At 37.2% G+C, this 10,101-nt stretch overlaps 1 protein-coding gene across 2 annotated transcripts in view; it reads right to left on the bottom strand.

Moving 5' to 3' along the window:
* FAM151B (family with sequence similarity 151 member B) overlaps window positions 1-10,101 on the bottom strand; it is a 35,315-nt gene that overhangs the window by 1,202 nt on the left and 24,012 nt on the right. Inside the window, exon 6 of one of the 2 annotated variants that reach the window (XR_014240445.1) lies at window positions 168-299. The exons of the other annotated variant lie outside the window; for it this stretch is intronic. The gene's annotated coding sequence lies outside the window, so the exon portion shown is untranslated. The remainder of the gene's footprint in view (window positions 1-167; window positions 300-10,101) is intronic. 2 annotated transcript variants of the gene reach the window in all.

Genomic DNA, 10,101 nt, shown 5'->3' with positions numbered 1-10,101 from the left:
CTGCTGTTGCCTAAATTAGGTACCCGCCGTATCTGAATTAATGTTAAATGGCTTTAGAAACCCAGACTGGTAGCACTAGAAATGGGTCCAATTTTGGACAAAAGAACTGAGGAGACTGTGTTGCTGATCAAGGAATCTGTTCCCTACACAAAAACCACAGCTCTAACCTCGTTTCTTCAGTAGCCAGGCCACAGTCAAAAGCACGACTGGAAGGGACAGTGAAGAGACACAAATGTCACTGACGTTCCCAACATTCATATTCACTTATAAGTGGCCCCGCTATCCCTTCTGGGGGTTTTCTGTATGAGATACAAGAATGCCAAGAGATGTCACTAAGAATGCCAAACAGAATAAACCTAGATCTATTTCTGGAGTTAAAAAGCAATAATAATATATGCAGATTTATTATGGATATAAGAATATTTTCAGAATTGTAATGTTACTTAAATCGTATATTTTCATTTCTTCCTGTGACATTACGATTACATTACTCTAAGAGTTTAGAGAAATGCAAAGCTGTTAAGTATTTTCATATTTATTTTCCTCATAAACATGTCAGAATCCAGGGAAAATCTCCAAAGCAGTTCTTCTGCTAATGATAAGAAACAGTCTAACCAATGTATATATTCTTGTTATACTGACACATTACTGTCCTTAAGGATGATGACACCATTCTGGAAATGTAACAAAGGAAAGTACTTTGGATTTTGTTCCATAGTAGTATTATGTGACAAACCAAAAAGAATTTTAAACTACAGTAGGGAACACAGAAAAAAAAAAAGAGAATTACTTTAAAAACTTATATTTTTGCTAAAATGGCATTTTTATTACTTTATTTGAGCACCATGGTGACAAACGTTATAAAAAGACAGATATGAATTTAGGTTAAAAGAAGCTATTCATTTTATTTCCAGTGTTATTTTGCCTCTTTTAATCCCCCGCTACTGAATTTAAACTAAAAGTAGGAAAAATAAAATTGACTAAGGGTATTTTAAATGCGTTCATTCAAATCAATTCTCAGGTTTCATTTTTAAAGCTCTTTTCATTGTGAAGTAACATGTATAGGAAAAGATACATAAAACATAAATGTAAGTTTTAACAAATTATTATAAAATGAACTCCAGTGTAACAAAACACAAATCGAGAAAAAACACTGCCAGCACCTCAGGAGACACTTGTATATCACTGCCCCATCACAACCTCGCCTTTCCCCCGGAGTCCTCACAACCTTGTCTTTTGGGTTGCCATCTTCTTGCTTCATTTACCACCTGTATAACCATCCTAGACAATACAGTTTAATTTTTGCCTGTTAATGAATTTTATATAAATGGAATCATACAGGATATAATTTTTTTGGTCTTGCTTCTTTTGCTGAATATTGTTTGTGACATTTATCCAAGTTAAAACATGTAGCTACAGTTTATGCATTTTCTTTGGAAAACAGTTTAGCAGTATCTACTAAAGCTGAAAATATGAATACCCTATGACCTAGAAATTCTATTTCTAGAAATTCCTTTCTGATATAACCTTTATAAATGCAGGCATATTTGCACCAGGATGTGTGTGTGTGTGTGTGTGTGTGTGTGTGTGTGTGTGTGTACATTTATATATATGAATGTTCACAGCAGCAATCTTTCCAATAGCCAAAACCATGAAATAATCCAAATGTCATTCAATAATAGAATAAACTGAATGATGTTGAATGTTTTGCCTGTGTTCTCTTCTAGGAGTTTTATGGTGTTATGTCTTATATTTAAGTCTTTAAGCCATTTTGAGTTTATTTTTGTGTACGGTGTGAGGGTGTATTCTAACTTCACTGATTTGCATGTGGCTGTCCAACTTTCCCAACACCGCTTGCTGAAGAGACTGTATTTTCCCGATTGTATATTCTTGCTTCCTTTGTCGAGGATTAACTGACCGTAGGCGTGTGGGTTTACTTCTGGGCTCTCTATTCTGTCCCATTGATCTGTATGTCTGTTTTTGTGCTAATACCACGCTATTTTGATTACTGTAGCTTTGTAGTATTGTCTGAAGCCTGGGAGTGTTATGCCTCCTGCTTTGTTCTTTTTCCTCAGGATTGCTTTGGCAATTCTGGGTCTTTTAATTGTTCTAGTTCTGTGAAAAATGCCATGGGTAATTTGATAGGGATTGCATTAAATCTGTAGATTGCTTTGGGTAGTATGGCCATTTTAATAATGTTAATCCTTCCAATCCAAGAGCATGAGATATCTTTCCATTTCTTTGAATGATCTTCAATTTCATTTATTAATGGTAAACAACAAAGCTTTAATGGAATATATTACTAGAGAAATTTTTGTAACATTGGGGATGGGAAAGAATTCTTAAACAAGACACAAAAATCACTAGCCATGAAGGATATGTTCGAGTAATCTGAACACATTAAAATTCAGAAATTCCTTCCATCAAAAGATACCATGAAGAACATGAACAGGTTAGGCACAGAGTTGTGGAAGATTTTTGTAAATCAAAAGGGCTCTAATACAGAATTTATAATGAACTTACCTATGAAATAGAAACAGACTCACTGATATAGAGAACAGACTTGGCAGTTGCTAAGGGGGAGGGAGCCTGGAAGAGGGATGGATTGGGAGTTTGGGATTAGCGGATGCAAACTATTATATACAGAATGGATAAACAACAAGGTCCTACTGTATAGCACAGGGAACTATATTCAATATCCTGTGATAAACCATAATGGAAAAGAATATGAAAAAGAATATATATATGCGCATGTGTGTATATATATATGTATAAATGAATCACTTTGCTGTACAGTAGAAATTAACACATTGTAAATCAACTATACTTCAATAAAATAAAATTTTTTAAAAAGCTTTGTTGTTTACACCTTTCATATTTAATAAAAGACTCTGAAAGAGACGAAGAGAAATCCAAAATTAGGGACAGAGTTCCAAAACAAATCAACAATAACAAAAATAGGACCCCCCCCCCCCAAAAAAAACAAACTAGACAGAGAAGTAGAAGAATCCACTTAGTGCAATGCCATGGAGCCAAAGGACAAGGGAGTGTCAAACTGAAGAGGGGGACCAGCAGTACTCAAATGTTGCAGAGGTTAAGAATTTGGCTTGAACAAAGTATGATCTTCAAATGAGAAATTTCAGGAGAGTAACTGACTACACAGAAGTGGAAGGTGAGGAAACTGAGGCAGTAAGTAATGAAAGAAATGGGATGGCAGGATCATCCTATTTGAACATGGCAGCCTAAAGTCAGCACTGCCTCCTTTTTCTCCTAGAATCACCTGGAAGTAACAAAAAGAACAAAAGAATGAAAATAGAAACCCCATCTTCAATGAAATTAAGAAAGAATTGAAAGTGCAAATTACAAAACAGGTGAGAAGGTTTCTAACAGCAACAGAAATTAAGGCCACATGTTAAGGAGGTGGAGAGAGTTTGCTCATGTATGCAGATTACAGAGAAAGCCTATAAGAGACTCTTCTGGATGAGAGGCATATCCCACCGAAACACTTCGCACAGTGGGAATGGTGTCCTTGAACTACAAGTGGGAGCTTTCCTGGATTAGATTTGGTCTCAAAAAGCAGTGGAAACAAAGAAATAGAACAGGAAAGCCATAGTTGTAGGAATCAGACTGTTCCTGTGAAAACCCAAAAGTTTAAATTTAAGAGACACGTGAAAGATCTTACCTAGAGACACCACAACTGCTTATCTCCATTGACTGGGGAGAAGTTAAAGGCTAAACAAGTCACACGTAAGACTCTCTGGGTCATAAGGAGCATAGTCCTGATCCCTCTCCACTATGAACTCTAGGCAACTAGCTGGTCTAAAAAACACCTCACTTGGGCTTCCCTGGTGGCGCAGTGGTTGAGAATCTGCCTGCCAATGCAGGGGACACGGGTTCGAGCCCTGGTCTGGGAGGATCCCACATGACGCGGAGCAACTGGGCCCGTGAGCCACAACTACCGAGCCTGCGCGTCTGGAGCCTATGCTCCGCAACAAGAGAGGCCGCGACAGTGAGAGGCCCACGCAACGCGATGAAGAGTGGCCCCGCTTGCCACAACTAGAGAAAGCCCTCGCACAGAAACGAAGACCCAACACAGCCAAAAATAAATAAATAAAATCCAGCCATTCATATAAAAAAAGAAAAAAAGAGTAACTTTAAAAACAAAACAAAACAAAAAAAACACCTCACTTTCTTTAAAGCAGATAATCAGAATAAATTTGGCAGAGATTTTATACAAGAGAGTACAAGAAAATATAAGGAAAAACACATGGCAGATAGAGAAATAAAAACCTCATCATTAAAAAGAAACTAGCAGAAACTAACACACCATTGTAAAGCAATTATACTCCAATAAAGATGTTAAAAAAAAAAACTATCAGATAGCTGAAACAGATATAAAACTATTAAAAAAAAAAAGCCACAGAACAGATGAAAGCCATAACCCACATATTTTTTAAATGATGCAGCTGCCTCTTTGAAGAGCACAAAGCAGAGATACAAATTCATGGAAGAAGTTTCAAGACAACAGAAAAGAGATGATAAAATATTAATTGGCAGATCTTAGGAAAGAAGTGGAAAATTAATACTATTACAGAATATGGTGAAATCTGAAGGTATACTAGACTAGAGAGAACAGACATTGTTGAACATATTGTAAGGGTCAGAGAAGACAAATTATAAAATAAAGTAAAATAAAATGCAAACAAATAAAAAGGAAAGAAAGACTAAAGAGAAAACAATGGATACCAAAGACAGGCAAAGGAGATCTACATATTCATAACTGGAGTTTCTGAAAGAGAAAACATAGTGTTACAAAGGCAACAGAACAAGTATTTAAAAATACAATTCAGACAAATATTACAGAAAAGAAGAGCATTTAAATCTATATATTGAAAAAAACTCCATATCGCTGAAAAAACTGGTATAGAATGGTCCATACTGAGACATATTCTAGTAAAATTACTAGGCCTCAAAGATAAAGAATCCTTTCTACATTCAGTTTCCCCCATTTCCCCCCTCCAAAATCAAGTCGCTTATAAGGGCAAACAAATAATCAGGCTGGCTTCACACTTTGCCACATCAACACTCACATTAGAAAGCAGAAGAGGGGCTTCCCTGGTGGCACAGTGGTGAGGAATCTGCCTGCCAATGCAGGGGACAAGGGTTCAAGCCCTGGTCTGGGAAGATCCCACATGCCACGGAGCAACTAAGCCTGTGCGCCACAACTACTGAGCCTGAGTTCTAGAGCCTGTGAGCCACAACTACAGAGCCCACGTGCCACAACTACTGAAGCCTGCTGCCTAGAGCCCGTGCTCCGCAACAAGACAAGCCACTGCAATAAGAAGCCCACGCACCGTAACGAAGAGTAGCCCCCGCTCGCCACAACTAGAGAAAGCCTGCACACAGCAATGAAGACCCAATGCAGCCAAAAATAAATAAATAAAATAAATAAATTAAAAAAAAAGAAAGCAGAAGAGCAGGGCTTCCTTCATGACGCAGTGGTTAAGAATCTGCCTGCCAATGCAGGGGACATGGGTTTGAGCCCTGGTCCAGGAAGATCCCACATGCTGTGGAGCAACTAAGCCAGTGCGCCACAACTACTGAGTCTGCACTCTAGAGCCCACAAGCCACAACTACTGAGCCCATGTGCCACAACTACTGAGCCTGCGTGCCACAACTACTGAAGCCTGCGCACCTACAGCCTGTGCTTCACAACAAGAGAAACCACTGCAATGAGAAGCCCAAGCACCACAACGAACAGTAGCCCCTGCTCGCCGCAACTAGAGAAAGCCCACGCACAACAACGAAGACCCAATGTAGCCAAAAAAATAAATAAATTTATATAAAAAAAAAAAAAGAAAGGAGAAGGGCAATGACTTCAAAATCCAAAAGGCATTGTGAGCCAAGAATTTTACAGCCAGCCAATCTATCATTCAATATGAAGTACAAAGTTGGACATTAATAAAGAGAGTACAGTCAACTCAAATTAGGTGAGAGGGGGGTGAAGAAATACACTAATTTTATTATTGCTCATGGAAGTTAATGGGTACTTGTAAAGAAGTAGATTAAGCATATTTTATAAAGTAGCAGTAAGAAATAACAAATAGGAAAAAAAACTAACTTACCAAATATTCAGAATTAACAATACAAAAGAAAGAAAACAGCTACAGTGAAATGCTTTTTAATGCTATAGAAATAGCAAATATGCTAGTTTTTCTTTTAAATGACAGAAACAAGACCAAACATATCTGTGTTATAAATGAATGTAAATAAGTTAAACTCTTCTTTTAAAAGAAAGACTGTTAGATTAGATTAATGAGAGCTAGGTATCTAGGCATCTGATAAGGAATTTAACAACATGGAAAGAAAGAAGGCTAGAAAGAACCCTGAGGGGTTGGGTTGAAATTGGAAATATCAGTATGAACTTATGGGTTGGTTAAACACACACACACACACACGTACACACACACACAGATACAGAAATGTTTATAGACATATATGTAGGGGTGTGTATATGTATGTAGGTCTATATAGGTGTGTTTTTATATACATACATATATACATACACAGACCATAACTATACATATACATACACATATATTTTCCAGCTCTGTCCATTGAGAGGTCCTGGAAGCATTGACACCCTAGGAGCAATGATTATACTAAAATCCCAGATTTTGCTTTCTAAATACCACCTGCTGCTATAATCAAGCAGGGATCCTTGAAGAAGTGACTGATTTGAGAACTGGGACAAGTACGTGATGAGCTTGCCAAGAATGCAAGACCTGAGGTCTGTCATGAGGAAATATTGAACTGACCGAGATTGAGGACGTTTTTCATAATAAAAGGCCTGTAGTCTTGAAGACTGTCATGTGTACGAGAGGAAGGGAAAAACTGAGGAACTAACTATTTTGAAGGAGACTGATGCAAACTAAATGCAATGCATGTTCCTGGAGAGTTTCTTGGACCACAAGGAAATAAGAAGGATTGCTGGAATGGTTGATAAATTTGAATGGGGTCTGCAGACTGCATGGCAGTGTTGCCTCAATGCTGATTTCCTGGTTGGAAGGCTGCATACCAGTAATACAGGAGTGCATCCTCGTGTGGGGAGGTGTACACTGCAGTACTTAAGGATATGAGGCATCATGATAGAAAAAAAAAAACATAGAAAAAAAGAGAGAAAGAGAGGTGGGGGCAGAGAGAGGGATGGAGGGAGAGAGAATGGTTAAACAATTTGGGAATCTGGGTAAAGGAGATGTAGTAGTTTTATGCAACTTTTCTGTATGTTTAAAATTATTTTTTTGAATGACAATAAATCAGCCTTAAAATAGTGAATGAAAAATAAAACTTTATAAATTTATTTTTCAAAGAAAAGATAAAGCAAAGTTATTCAAGCCAAACAAAAAGAAAGACAATGCGAATTTAGGTAAAAAATATCATTAGGGCTTCCCTGGTCGCGCAGTGGTTGAGAGTCTGCCTGCCAATGCAGGGCACACGAGTTCGAGCCCTGGTCTGGGAAGATCCACATGCCGCGGAGCAACTGGGCCCGTGAGCCACAATTACTGAGCCTGCGCGTCTGGAGCCTGTGCTCCACAGCGGGAGAGGCCGCAATAGTGAGAAGCCCGCGCACCGCGATGAAGAGTGGCCCCCGCTTGCCGCAGCTGGAGAAAGCCCTCGCACAGAAACGAAGACCCCACACAGCCAAAAATAAATAAATAAAAATTAAAAAAATATATATATATGATTAAACAAGACCAAGAAGGAGAACTTTTAATAATAAGGTATAATTCTTCATGAAGATAATAAAACCTATATGAATATGGCCCAAATAACATATCATGAGCACTTAATAAGCAAAAATTATGAAGGCAGAAGAGGAAGCAGACAAAAACACTTTAATAGTTGGAGACTTTAACTCTCTTAGTCCATAAGAGAGCAAGTAGCCAAAAAATTAAAGATGCCAAATATTTGCACACATGCAAAATGGCACACTCATAAGGTTATTCATTATAGCATTGTTTGTAATATCAAAGATTAAAAACATCCTTTATGTTCATCAATGGGGAGGCTGGTTAAATAAATTATAGTACATACATAAATACGATGCACCTAGAAAAGGAAAATGAGGAACCTTGAAAAAAGCTCCAAGATGTACTGCTAAGTTAAAAAAAAAAAAAAAAAAGCAAAGAACAGAACAGAAGCAAGGTATATAATATGATACCTTTTGTTTTAAAAAGGAGGGGAAAATAAGAATCTATACTTGTATTCACTTTTATATGCATAAAGAAACTACTAATGTGGTTGAACAAGAAACTGACAACTATGGTTAGTGAGGTTGGGCAGGACTGGGTGAATGGGAGAAAGGCTTTTCACAGTATAACTCTGTTCATTGGTTTTTTTTTTTTTTTAAATTTTTTTTATTTATTTATTTATTTATGGCTGTGTTGGGTCTTCGTTTCTGTGCGAGGGCTTTCTCTAGTTGTGGCAAGCGGGGGCCATTCTTCATCGCGGTGTGCGGGCCTCTCACTATCGCGGCCTCTCTTGTTGCGGAGCACAGGCTCCAGATGCACAGGCTCAGCAATTGTGGCTCACGGGCCCAGTTGCTCTGTGGCATGTGGGATCTTCCCAGACCAGGGCTCGAACCCGTGTCCCCTGCATTGGCAGGCAGACTCTCAACCACTGCGCCACCAGGGAAGCCCTGTTCATTGGTTTTTAAACCTTGTGATTATATTACTTATTCAAAGAATTACATTAAAAATATTTTTAAAAGCAAAGAGTAAGGCACGAACGACTTAAATAACGTAACTAATAATGTATGTTATTAACCTGTCACAGAAACTAGTAGTTTTATTCTAATATCCAGTCTCCTTTCTGTCTTATAGCAATCCCCTGAATTCTAACTAGCCATAAGACTGTACAGAATAATAGCTACATATCCCAGCTTCCCCTGCAGCTAGGTATAGGCATATGACTAACTTAAAGCCAATGAGTGTGTGCAAGCCAATGAGTGTGTCCAATGCCCTTGAAGAACAGGGACAGGCCCTGAGCCTCTTTTTCCCTCCATCCTACCAACTAAACCTCAGACATGGCAGTAATCAATCTGACCATATAGATGAGGTCAATATCCTAAGGAAAACAAGTACCAAGACAGAAGGATTTTGGGTCCCTGACACTGTGAAGGCATCAAATCCGCCCTGGCCTATTTATGCTTTTCCAGTTACGTGAGACAGAAACAAACTTAAGTTTAAGCTATTGTTAATTTAGGTTTCTGTTATAACAGCCAAACTATATCCTCATAAAATACATGAACTCATACAAATATCCATATATCAAACCATTAATAAAACCTTAATAAAGTCTACGAAGTAGAAATAATATAGACATTATCTGATTACTATACAATAAACCTAGAAAACTATTAACCAATCCAAAATAAAATAATTCTACTATCTCAGTGCCTAAAAAATTTTCTCTTAAAACAACTTTTGAGACAAAGGAGAAAAAACCACAATTGCAGAATATTTATAAATTAACAGTGATGAAAACCTACACATAAGAAACAATAAGATACAGCTACAGCAGTGGTCAGAGAAAAAAGTATAGTCTTAAATATTTATGTTAATAAATATAAATATATTAATAAATATAAAAAATGAAAATAAGCATCTAACTCAAGAAATTAGAAGAAACTACATGAAAAGAACTTTAAAAGATAAAAAGCAGAAATTAGTAAACCATAAACCAGAAAAATAAATAATCCAAGAGTTCATTTTCAAAAAAAAGAGAGAGAAATCATTTTCTAGTTTAATCAAGACACAAGGGAGAAAACTCAGATAAACAAAATAAGGAAATTATTTTAGAGACACAGAAGAAGCCAAAAGAAAACTATTTTAATCATCCGTGTGTAAATAAATCTTAAAACTTGGGTGAGATAAACAATTTTCTAGGAAAATACAATATATCAAAATTGGCTACCATACAGAAAATCAACCATTTACCATGTAAGAAATAGAAAAGACGTATAAGTTAAGCTTTCCCCAAAGCACCAGGTTTAGATGGTTTCAATGTTGAGTTTATGAAAACTCAGGTACAGGCCTCATT

This window comes from Balaenoptera borealis (genome assembly GCF_965194805.1).
Source record: "Balaenoptera borealis genome assembly, chromosome: 2".
In the NCBI taxonomy this organism is placed as follows: Eukaryota; Metazoa; Chordata; class Mammalia; order Artiodactyla; family Balaenopteridae; genus Balaenoptera; species Balaenoptera borealis.
Note: the sequence above shows the minus strand (reverse complement) of the source record. Positions and strands in the feature narration are given on the sequence as shown.